We start from the raw sequence: 12,797 nt of genomic DNA on the forward strand, positions 1-12,797 counted from the left end.
ACTGGTATCATTCCACTTGAAATGACTGTCATGTTTAGTGATGGTTTTGAGCTGTATAGATAAAATGAGTTTGAATTTCTATGTTTTATTTTCAGGGTAAGAAACATGTGTTGCTAGATTGTCTGATGGGTGAAATAGCCCACACTAAATGTAGCATTTTCTTTGTTCTGCAGCAATATTGCTGCAATAAAGCATTTGAAATACACTTTAAATATTCTTGTTTTGCTAGTATCATTCCACTTGAAATGATGGGAAAATGCATAATTTAGTGTTGAATAACGTGCCAGGCATGTGCCCCCCCTCTGATCTGAGATGCAGCCCTAGTCATCATTTTCTAGAACCGGCCCTGCGTTATGGGAATATGGAGAATAGCAGCAGGCTGAGAGACGAAGGTCCCACTCCTCCTCCTCCTCGGTTCAAATAAGGACATTTGATCAGAGTACAGAACCTAAAAGTGTTCATGAGCATGGTGGATTCACATGGACCGAGTCGGCCACTAAAGACCCCACCGGTGGACCTGCTGCACATGTCTGCACGTGTCTGCAGGTCCACTCTCATTGAGTGGGGGGTCAGGGGTTAAACCCAGTTGTGGGGGTGTGTTTGCCCATATGGAGCCGGGGGTGGGGCGGGAGGCAGGTCTCATGTTTCAGGAGGGAGACAGGAGGACTTTACGGCCCTCTGCCCCCGGACCGACCCCTCCCAACAACACAGGACCACTTCCTGCCCCCGATGAGAGCCAGCAGGTGTGAGCATAGACATATAAACGTAGACGCCCTATCGAGCATTGAGCCGTACGTCAACGACGCCGCCATATTGGATGTTCAAGACTGCGCTGTAAACTAATACAAGTAAATGGACTTATTTTCATAAAGTGCCTTTCTGCAAAGCAATTTACGTTTTACATCTCATTTATTCATTCACACACGCACTAATATACTTGGGAAACAGTTAGGCACCAAATATAATATATTTAATTTTCTCAGATGGAAAAAATAAGAACTTTATTGATCCCACATAGTAGTAATTCATGTTCTATCAGCTATAGAGAACAAGGTAGTGCCGAAAAACTATATATCCCCCCTCACAAAAATAAGAAAAATAGAGAAACATATTTTCTCATCAACAAAACATATTTTACAATTTTAATGTAACAAGATAACATATTTGAACCATTTTTCAGACAATAAAATACCATTTGAACCATTTTCAGACAATAAAATAACTGAAAAAATCTGAAAAATGGTTCAAATATGTTATTTTGTTGCTTGAAAAATTTAAAATATGTTTCTGTAAAATGTGTTTTGTTGATGAGAAAATATGTTTCTCCATTTTTCTTATTTTTGTGAGAGGGATATATATTGTTTTTCGGCACTACCTTGTTCTCTATAGCTGATACAACATGAATTACTCCTATGTAGAGTAAGTAAGTTCTTATTTTTGCCATCTGAGAAAATTAAATATATTATATTTGGTGCCTAACTGTTTCCCAAGTATATTAGTGCGTGTGTGAATGAATAAATGAGACGTAAAACGTACATTTCTTTGTGGAAAGATGCTTTATGAAAATAAGTCCATTTACTTGTATTAGTTTACAGCGCAGTCTTGAACATCCAATATGGCGGTGACGTTGACGTACGGCTTAGCGCTCGATGGGGCGTCTACGTATATATGTCTATGGGTGTGAGGCCCAGCTGACGGGGCTGAGGACCTGGACCTGGACCAGGACCTGGACAGGAGCGTGGAGGCGGCGTCCAGGGGGCTGCAGAGGCTGGGGGGCCCCCCTTCTGCAGAGACCCAGGACCAGGACCGTGGAGCTGCCGCTACACCGAGTGTCTGTCCGGACTTGAATGTTGTGACCATCAGCAGAATCATCCTGAACATTCCTGCAGCGTGTCGTCATGCCGTGTACGTTTACCCAGCAGCCCCCGGACAAGTCCAGGCAGCCTCGGAGGAGGAGAGCTGGAGCTGGAGTTAGATCTGATTACCACGGTAACCTACGGCGCTCTGGTCCCGTCTGCTCCTGCGGTGGAACCGGTGGAGCCCACAGAGCTGTGTGGGGTCGTCATGGTGACAACAGCAGCATCAGTAGAGCTGGACACACCACCAGTGATGGTTCTGAAGTCCAGATGGAAGGTCTCTGGTTTCCCTCCCGACCCACGGCCCCTGGCCCCAACCCAGTAGGGGTTAAGTAGTAGAACGTATCAGAGCCGGTCCCTTTGCAGCCTGGTCATTCTCTCGTCATTCATCCCGGGGATGAATCTCTGCTAACAACGTCAGCTTCATCTCCCACAGGAGGAGGATTGGGGCCAACAAAATATGCGTCTGAAGCCTGAATTATGGTTCTGCATTAAACCAACGCAGAGCACACGCCGTTGCCGTGACGCTGTCCTGAACCCTCCGGACTTCTCTGTCACTCCACTTCGCCGTGGTGCAATACCCCCCGCGACCGCTAGGGGGGTGCGTTCTTTTCCTGAATGGTTTATATGACTTTTCCGGTCACAGTGAATCAAAGAGATAAGGAAAACTATTGTGCAAAAAAACAAAACAAAATAAATCACACATACATGAAGAAAATAGCGCAGAAAGTTCACTACTGCTTCAAACCGGAAACCGGAAATGCGTTGCTACCAAGCAAACCAATCACAGCCCTCTCGGTCTGCGACCTCTTGACGCGTAGTTACAATTTGTAGGAGGTGCGTCAGGCACGGCATGGCGTGGGGTGCGCGACGCGGCGCAACCTGCGGCGTAGGCTCGGCGTCGATTTGTTGCAGAACCATAATCCAGCCTTAACTTGGGCAATTTGGCTTTTTCTTGCTCCCTTTTTTCTTTTTCTTTGCATCTTATCGCTCCACTTTTGTGTTTCTAACTCCCGCTCATGTTTAGGCTGCAGGATTACTGCTCTCTGTTGACGAGGGATCCATGATGATGTTGATAGACGGCTGTTGATGACCAACGATTTTAACCAGAATACATTTGGAGATTAACTTGCAATTTTTGTTTTAATGTTAAGTGTGAGTGTGAAAATCTCAGCACAGCATATTATACAATACTTTATACCTAATATACGGCCCCCCCAGGCCCCCTTGAAGCCCCGCCCCGGCCTCAGACACCACACCCCTCTATAAATGCAGAAATTGTCTATATTTCATTACTTTGTATACTGTGTTGGGCTTACCTTTGCATAAAATGCTAAAAACCAAATTCTCAAAAATTAAAAAACACGATAAAGACCGAAAATGGAAACAAATAAAACTGGAATGTGGGAAAAAATAAAAGCGATTTCATCCGTCTCTGTTTCCTCCCTGGATCTGTTTGATAATTCTGACCCACAACGTTTCTGAAAGCAGTTCTATCAGCATTCTGGGAGCTGATTGGTCCTTACAGCATTATCAGCTGCAATACTTGCTGCTGAATCTCAATATAATACTAGTATTAATATGTTGCAGAACTACAGTCATATAATTCATGCAACAGCTCAAAAAACTGTTTTAATAACACTAACCCAAATCAATATCGGAATCAAATCGAATCAAATCTTGATAATCTATTCTGAATCTTAAGAATCGGAATCAAATCCATTCTTGACATTTGAATGGATCCCCAGCCCTGAATGGGAGCGTTCTGAACAATAAAGTTCACACTTCTGAAGGAAGTAATCAACCCAGTAACCAGCAACTGGGAATTGTTACTTTCTCCAGTTGGACCGTAAAGTGCTGCCAGACGGCGGAGGCTCCCAGCAGGGCGGAGCGACGCCAACGCGCCATCCGTCCAGAAGACGACACAAACTTTAATGCAGGAAAAACAGACTCTGCCTGGTGTTTTGAGAAGCAGGCCCAGACCCGGCCCCCAAGGACATCTCTGTTTTCATATCAGGTTCGTTAGCGTCATGCTCCAGGTCTCCAGGACTCCTCAGTTTCACCTACTCCTTCAGAGATCTGTCTTTCATGTTCTGCTGCAAGCTGCTGTGTTAGTTGTGTGTTTGTTGTGATTGTGGCCCGCGACCTTGAGCGCCATGAAAGCTCCTCATGGATAAAATGTATTATTATTAATTGTTTTCAGCGCCAACCAAAATAATCTTGATTATGTTGTTTTCCCACAATGGAGCAGTCCTGTGCTGCAGGCTGAGCTCTGCAGACGTCCCAGCAGACGTCCCAGCTAGGGATGGGAATCGAGAACCGGTTCTGAACAAGAACCGGTTCCCAGTGTTTCAATTCTTTGGAATCCTTTGGAAATTTTGCAAACGATTCGCTTTTTGATTCCATTGGGAACGAACGGCGTCATCACGCACGTTGCATAAGTCAGCAGTCAATAGTAAACATGGCGCCCAAGTGATCCAACGCTCAACAGTCCGGTAACATTTCAGTTAAAAAGACGACAAGACAACTTGCAATACTTGCCAAGTCAATATTTCTGCAGAGAACAGACTGGATGATGGCAGAGTAGAAGGTTCAGCAGCTGCTGTGGCAGGTTAAACTTCCTGAGCTGAAGCAGGAAGTACAACCTCTGCTGAGCTTCTTCCTGACAGAGTTAATGTGGGTGGTGGGTTTTTCCTACTCTGGGAAGCTACAACACGTCACACACCAGGGTCACATGACGCGCCTACACCTGCGATGTTCAGTTCACCTCAGGCTCATGCAGCCACACGTCCAGCTCCGTTTGATGACAGAAACTAACTGAAGAGTTCAAATCTGACCAAGGAAACAGATGTCTCATCAGTAGGATGAAGCAGGACAACATCTACATCCAAAAAGAGCAAGATCAAAGACTTATGCAACACAGCCAAACATGCTGTTTCCATGGTAACGCCAGCTCAGCCCTGCTCAGGTGTGTTTGTCCGAGTGACGCGGGTCTCTGGTGTTCCTACACGGCTCTTTCTGTTCAAACATCCAGGTCAACCCTCCCCCCGGTCTGTGTGTATAATGACACATGTCTGAATACAGACACTGGAAACATGTCCGTCTTATGGCGCTTTTCCACTAGTACCTACTCAGCGCGCCCCGACTCGGGACGCCTCGTACCGCCTCCACCCGCTTTGCCGTCCAGATCAGAAGTAGGAGGTTGGAGAAGCTGCTGTGACGTATTTGATTGTGTATCTAAAGGAAGAAGACAACAACACTAAAGATGTAGAACCTGGAGGAGATGATAGATGTGCTGCTGGGTCTGTGACTTGTGTTCAATATCAAGTTAAAAAATGAGAGTGAGAGAAGCTTCAAGCGGCAACGTTTTGTGATGTGATTTGTGATGTGATGAGAAATAAAGCCTGAATTATGGTTCCGCGGTAAATCGACGGCGTAGGCTCTGCGTTGGTGTAACGCGGAACCATAAATCAGCCTTCAGCTGGAGCCGTGAGCAGCTATGAAGAGACAGAGCTCCTGGTGGATCTGGTCGTTCCTTATCTCCGTCTAGATCCTTTTTAATTCTCTCCTCAGCACCAGGTTTATGAACATCTGACCCTCAGAGTTGGATCATGAAACAGACTTTTGCTGCTGTTGCTGGTTGAATAAAATGAGGAAGCCGTGGGCTGCTCTCGCGCTGACTCCCGCTTCCTGACTCAGACGTCTGACTCCAACCCCCCGACCAATCGGTGGTGGTATGATGTCAGATACAGCCGACTCAGCAGTTTAGAACCTCAGCAGAATAGTTACAGAAAAGTATCTACTCGGCACGTTAGACCCCTAGTGGAAAAGCGCAAGACAGGGGTGTGGCGGGTAGGAGAGCGCAGAGTAGATACTAGTGGAAAAGCGCCATTAGTTTTACTGGGTCTCAGTGTTGCATTTGTTACAGGTGACAACAATATTTTACTGGAACCCCTGGAGAACTGGGCGGGTCTTTCCGGACCTGTGCTAAACTGGTTCAAAATATACTTGGAGAACAGGAAGTACTTTGTGTCAACAGGTAACTTTACATCTGAGCAGACAAGAATCACATGTGGAGTTCCTCAAGGTTCCCCCCTGGGACCTCTTCTGTTTAACATCTCCATGCTCCCACTGGCACAGATTATAAACAACAACTAAATAAACTACCACAGCTATGCAGATGACACGCAGATATATATAACAATGTCACCAGGAGACCGAGGCTCTGCACAGGCTCTTGGTAGGTGAGGAGATTCATGACTGGATTAATGAATGGATATTCCACAACTTTCTCCAGTTAAACAAAAACAAAACTGAGATAACTGTCTTTAGAGTCAAAGATAAACGATTACAGGTCAACACAGAGCTTCAATCTATACACCTGAAAACCACCAACCAGGCCAGAAATGTGGCCATAAGACTATTGAACTCTAAATGAAAGGATTCCACACCCAACACACACACACATATACAAAATGGAACTGCTGCTAAATGACTGTTTTTTGAAATATAAAACTGCATATTCTATTTATTTTCATATTTTTTAAGCACTCAAGCACTTTTTTAAGTTAAGTAAAGTTAAAATTTAGTTTTAGTTAAGTTGAGTCAGGATGTTTTTAAACTGTATCATTTTATTTGCTTCCCAGTGCACTGTTGTTACATGTGTCCTGAAAATGACAAATAAAACTCGTATCGTAAATCTGGAAAAACACAATAAGGCAATAACAAAGTCAGCCTACTACCACCTTAAGAATAGGCTGTCTGTCCATCAGAGGACAGACTCTACAGTTCTGATTCTGGTCTATAAAGCTCTGAAAGGTCCAGGACCAGAACACATCAGGGACCTTGTGACCCAGTATGAACCTTCCAGACCCCTCAGGTCATCTGGATCAGTTTTTTATCAGTTCCCAGAGTCAGAACCAGAAATGGAGAGGCTGCATTCAGCTTCTATGCTCCACAAGTCTGGAACAAACTCCCAGAAAGCCTCAGATCAGATTAAACTCTTTATTTAAATCCAGGTTCTCAGCTGCACCTGAATAAAATCCAAACCTGAACTGGTACTTTTAAACTTGAATTTAGAAACTGGATCATATTTTAACTACTGCTTTTATCTGTTGTTCTTTTTTGTTTAACATTTAAATCATGCTTTTTATTTATGTTTTAATGTCTTTGGTCTTTGAATCACCTTGTTGTTGAACTGTTCAGAAATAAACTTCCTTACCAACCAGGCATGTTAAGTCCTGCGTTAGAACAAGGTCAAACTTTGAAGGTCCCTGGTTTCCAACCTGTCTGTTTGAAGAAAACACCCCCAACTCCAGCCAGCAGCTTCACGAGGAGTCCCGGTGCAGTCAAGGGGACATGGAGAACTGATCCATCCCATCCCAGGTGGAGGAGGTGGAGGGGGAAGTCGCTGCTCAAAAGGCTTGAATTCAGGCAGGTGGACTTCCTGATCCCATTTTTCCATCTTGAAGAAGTCCGACTGACTTGAGTCAAAGCTTGGAGTTGGACCATGACCTGATGCCGGGGGTCTCCAAGTTCCAAGGGGAAACATGCAATCATTTTGAGAGATGTTGGATAAACTGGTACATGAGGCGATCAAACGGAAAACTTTCTCCCCATATACCAGAATACAACGTAGTGATGCTGCATGAGGGGCCAGCCACCTGCGGCTGCATGCATGCTAGCCACCTGCGGCTGCATGCATGCTAGCCACCTGCGGCTGCATGCATGCCAGCCACCTACAGCTGCATGCATGCCAGCCACCTACAGCTGCATGCATGCTAGCCACCTGCGGCTGCATGCATGCCAGCCACCTACAGCTGCATGCATGCTAGCCACCTGCGGCTGCATGCATGCCAGCCACCTACAGCTGCATGCATGCTAGCCACCTGCGGCTGCATGCATGCCAGCCACCTGCGGCTGCATGCATGCCAGCCACCTGCGGCTGCATGCATGCCAGCCACCTGTGGCTGCATGCATGCCAGCCACCTGTGGCTGCATGCCAGCCACCTACAGCTGCATGCCAGCCACCTGCGGCTGCATGCATGCCAGCCACCTGCGGCTGCATGCATGCCAGCCACCTGCGGCTGCATGCATGCCAGCCACCTACAGCTGCATGCCAGCCACCTGCGGCTGCATGCATGCCAGCCACCTGTGGCTGCATGCATGCCAGCCACCTACAGCTGCATGCCAGCCACCTGCGGCTGCATGCATGCTAGCCACCTGTGGCTGCATGCCAGCCACCTACAGCTGCATGCCAGCCACCTGCGGCTGCATGCATGGAGCTGCAGGTGGCTGGCATGCATGCCAGCCACCTGCAGCTGCATGCATGCAGCAACCTGCGGCTGCATGAGGGCCAGCCACCTGCGGCTGCATGCATGCAGCTGTCTGCAGCTGCATGCTAGTAACCTGCTAACGGTTTAAACTACGACTACACAGATTGTACCGGTGTACAGATGACCACTCTGAGACAAAAACAACTTGTTGGTGTTTCCACTAGATCCATGTAATCCCAAGTGACCAATCAGAATCCATTTTGATCTCTTAAGTTGTTTGTGTCCGCAACAAACTTAAAAAAGACAAAACATTTTCTTCATTCTGATTGGATAATGACTGCAGGGGCGTGGACTTTTGAGCTGCCCATCTATCCTATTGGCTGTAAACATTCAACTGAGGTGTCAATCATCCAGATCCATCCCAGTGTTCCTGAGGGATGGCACTGCTCAGCAACTGCCCCACATGGGGCCACAGGAGCCCCATCCTGAAGAGGTCGGCTGATACCACCAAACCAGAACAGAAAAGAAGACCGTCATCATCGTCTTGTGTGGAGAAGGAAAAAGGAAAAAGCAGCCCGGCATACCAGCCAAAACAAGCAGCTTCATAGGTGGGACATTTAGTAAAAATCTGCATTAACTTCAGGAGAACCTGTACTGCTGGAGGTGCAACAGGTATTCCCAGCATCTGGGAGGACAGGAGAGAACTTATCAAGCAACCGACCCAGTCAGAGTGAAGGCGTCAGGAGGTCAGAGCGGGTAACCAGTCAATTGGATCAATCAGGAGGACAATACGGTGCACGGAACCAGACACAGGTGGCTCCGTTCTGCTGCTGAGGGAACCGTTTAACCTCATCTGCAGGAGTCAGGGAGTTCAGAGGTCGGCCTACAACACACAGCTCAGGACAACTGTTGAACAACACAGCACCCCTGGTCCCCTCCCCCAGCACAACAGACCTGTCCTCACACACCATGTGCTGCAGCTGAGTGTGTGTGTGTGTGTGTGTGTGTGTGTGTGTGTGTGTGTGTGTGTGTGTGTGTGTGTGTGTGTGTGTGTGTGTGTGTGTGTGTGTGTGTGTGTGTGTGTGTGTGTGTGTGTGTGTGTGTGTGTGTGTGTGTGTGTGGATCTCACCATGCTGTGAGCAGCTCTGAACATCTCCGTTCCAGTCTGAAGCCATGTTGTCTCTGACTGGGAGCTGCGTGAGTCTCTCCTCCCGGCAGCTCCGATTCTGCTGGAACTTACACTGCAGCCGCTCAAATGCCAAGCCCCGCCCCCTGCCAAGCCCCGCCCCTGCCAAGCCCCGCCCACCAGCTGCCAGTCATTTCTCTCCCTGCTCCTCACCTCTTCTCTTTGCTGCCCTCTGCTGGCCGTGTGCTGGTCTGGACGCCCAGGTGAGTTAACACACGTCCCAGCAGGTGGGCCACACCTTCAGACACCGGGGCCGGGGTCACCAGACCGGGCGACGGTCGCCAGACTGGGCGACGGTCACAGGACCGGGCTGTAGACCGGGGCGACGGTCAGACCGGGCGGCGGTCACCAGACTGGGCGACGGTCGCCAGACTGGGCGACGGTGACCAGACTGGCCGGCGGTCAGACCGAGCGACGGTCACCAGACTGGGCGGTAAACCGGGCGAAGGTCACAGGACCGGGCTGTAGACCGGGCGACGTTCGGACCGGGCGACGGTCACAGGACCGGGCTGTAAACCGGGCGACGGTCACCAGACGGGGCGGTAAACCGGGCGACGGTCACCAGACGGGGCGGTAAACCGGGCGACGGTCACAGGACCGGGCTGTAGACCGGGCGACGGTCGGACCGAGCGACGGTCACCAGACTGGGCGGTAAACCGGGTGACGGTCACAGGACCGGGCTGTAGACCGGGCGACGGTCGGACCGAGCGACGGTCACCAGACTGGGCGGTAAACCGGGTGACGGTCACAGGACCGGGCTGTAGACCGGGCGACGGTCGGACCGAGCGACGGTCACCAGACTGGGCGGTAAACCGGTTGACGGTCACCTGACTGGGCGGTAAACCGGTTGACGGTCACCTGACTGGGCGGTAAACCGGTTGACGGTCACCTGACTGGGCGGTAAACCGGTTGACGGTCACCTGACTGGGCGGTAAACCGGGCGACGGTCACCAGACGGGGCGGTAAACCGGGCGACGGTCACCTGACTGGGCGGTAAACCGGGCGACGGTCACCAGACGGGGCGGTAAACCGGGCGACGGTCACCAGACGGGGCGGTAAACCGGGCGACGGTCACCAGACGGGGCGGTAAACCGGGCGACGGTCACCAGACGGGGCGGTAAACCGGGTGACGGTCACCAGACTGGGCAGTAAACCGGGCGACGGTCGGACCGAGCGACGGTCACCAGACTGGGCGGTAAACCGGGTGACGGTCACCAGACTGGGCAGTAAACCGGGTGACGGTCACCAGACGGGGCGGTAAACCGGGCGACGGTCACCAGACGGGGCGGTAAACCGGGCGACGGTCACAGGACCGGGCTGTAGACCGGGCGACGGTCGGACCGAGCGACGGTCACCAGACTGGGCGGTAAACCGGGTGACGGTCACAGGACCGGGCTGTAGACCGGGCGACGGTCGGACCGAGCGACGGTCACCAGACTGGGCGGTAAACCGGGTGACGGTCACAGGACCGGGCTGTAGACCGGGCGACGGTCGGACCGAGCGACGGTCACCAGACTGGGCGGTAAACCGGTTGACGGTCACCTGACTGGGCGGTAAACCGGTTGACGGTCACCTGACTGGGCGGTAAACCGGGCGACGGTCACCAGACGGGGCGGTAAACCGGGCGACGGTCACCTGACTGGGCGGTAAACCGGGCGACGGTCACCAGACGGGGCGGTAAACCGGGCGACGGTCACCAGACGGGGCGGTAAACCGGGCGACGGTCACCAGACGGGGCGGTAAACCGGGCGACGGTCACCAGACGGGGCGGTAAACCGGGTGACGGTCACCAGACTGGGCAGTAAACCGGGCGACGGTCGGACCGAGCGACGGTCACCAGACTGGGCGGTAAACCGGGTGACGGTCACCAGACTGGGCAGTAAACCGGGTGACGGTCACCTGACTGGGCGGTAAACCGGGTGACGGTCACCAGACTGGGCAGTAAACCGGGTGACGGTCACCTGACTGGGCGGTAAACCGGGCGACGGTCACCAGACGGGGCGGTAAACCGGGCGACGGTCACCTGACTGGGCGGTAAACCGGGCGACGGTCACCAGACGGGGCGGTAAACCGGGCGACGGTCACCAGACGGGGCGGTAAACCGGGCGACGGTCACCAGACGGGGCGGTAAACCGGGCGACGGTCACCAGACGGGGCGGTAAACCGGGCGACGGTCACCAGACGGGGCGGTAAACCGGGTGACGGTCACAGGACCGGGCTGTAGACCGGGCGACGGTCGGACCGAGCGACGGTCACCAGACTGGGCGGTAAACCGGGTGACGGTCACCAGACTGGGCGGTAAACCGGGTGACGGTCACCAGACTGGGCAGTAAACCGGGTGACGGTCACCTGACTGGGCGGTAAACCGGGTGACGGTCACCAGACTGGGCAGTAAACCGGGTGACGGTCACCTGACTGGGCGGTAAACCGGGCGACGGTCACCAGACGGGGCGGTAAACCGGGCGACGGTCACCTGACTGGGCGGTAAACCGGGCGACGGTCACCAGACGGGGCGGTAAACCGGGCGACGGTCACCAGACGGGGCGGTAAACCGGGCGACGGTCACCAGACGGGGCGGTAAACCGGGTGACGGTCACAGGACCGGGCTGTAGACCGGGCGACGGTCGGACCGAGCGACGGTCACCAGACTGGGCGGTAAACCGGGTGACGGTCACCAGACTGGGCGGTAAACCGGGTGACGGTCACCAGACTGGGCGGTAAACCGGGTGACGGTCGGACCAGGCGGCAGTCACCAGACTGGGCTGCGGTCACAGGACCGGGCGGTAGACCGGGCAACGGTCGGACCAGGCGGCGGTCAACAGACTGGGCAGTGGTCATACCGGGCGGTAGACCGGGCAACGGTCAGACCGGGCGACGGTCAGACAGCTGGTCCTCTCCCTGAACCGCTGTCACTCAGCCCTCGGTTCCAACAGCGGAGCCAAAACCACAGTAAGCTCTGCAGCATCACTTAGCACTGGTTTGCTCAGCTGATGTCAGTGCTAGTACTGTTTGCTAAGGTACCACTAGGTCAGTGCCAGCTCTGTTAGCATCAGCTCTGTTAGCATCAGCTCGGATAGTCGTGGCTCAGTTAGCTAGTTAGTGGCGACTCAGGTAGTGCTCAGATAGCTTAGCATCAGTTCTGTTAGCACCACTGCTGTTGCTGTCAGTTCAGTTAGCATTAGGGCTGCAACGATTCGTCGACGTTGTCGACAAAATTCAATAATCAAAATTGTCGACAATGAATTCCATTGTCAACAATTGTCGCCAGACGTGTTTTCCAACGGAGTGAGGCGTCTCTCTTCAATACAATCTCTGCCGATTGTCGAGCATGCACGGTAGCGTCTCAGCAGCTGCGGGTAATAAAAGTTCAAAAGTTTGGGAGCATTTTAGCCTCGATACGGCGAATAAAAAGATGACTTGCAAGGTTTGCAAAGCCGACCTGCTTTTCAGGGGAGCACGTCGGTAATGCATTTGAAGAGA

At 51.7% G+C, this 12,797-nt stretch overlaps 1 protein-coding gene across 4 annotated transcripts in view; it reads right to left on the reverse strand.

Annotated features, from left to right (window-relative positions):
- plekhg4 (pleckstrin homology domain containing, family G (with RhoGef domain) member 4) overlaps positions 1-12,797 on the reverse strand; it is a 102,802-nt gene that overhangs the window by 66,129 nt on the left and 23,876 nt on the right. Inside the window, exon 1 of one of the 4 annotated variants that reach the window (XM_061736244.1) lies at positions 9,261-9,350. The exons of 2 other annotated variants lie outside the window; for them this stretch is intronic. The gene's annotated coding sequence lies outside the window, so the exon portion shown is untranslated. Of the gene's footprint in view, positions 1-9,260; positions 9,351-12,797 lie in introns of those variants that run through there. One more of the 4 variants, XM_061736252.1, reaches the window with a different exon arrangement.

The sequence above is a fragment of the Cololabis saira genome, chromosome 2, assembly GCF_033807715.1.
Source record: "Cololabis saira isolate AMF1-May2022 chromosome 2, fColSai1.1, whole genome shotgun sequence".
Lineage (NCBI taxonomy): Eukaryota > Metazoa > Chordata > Actinopteri > Beloniformes > Belonidae > Cololabis > Cololabis saira.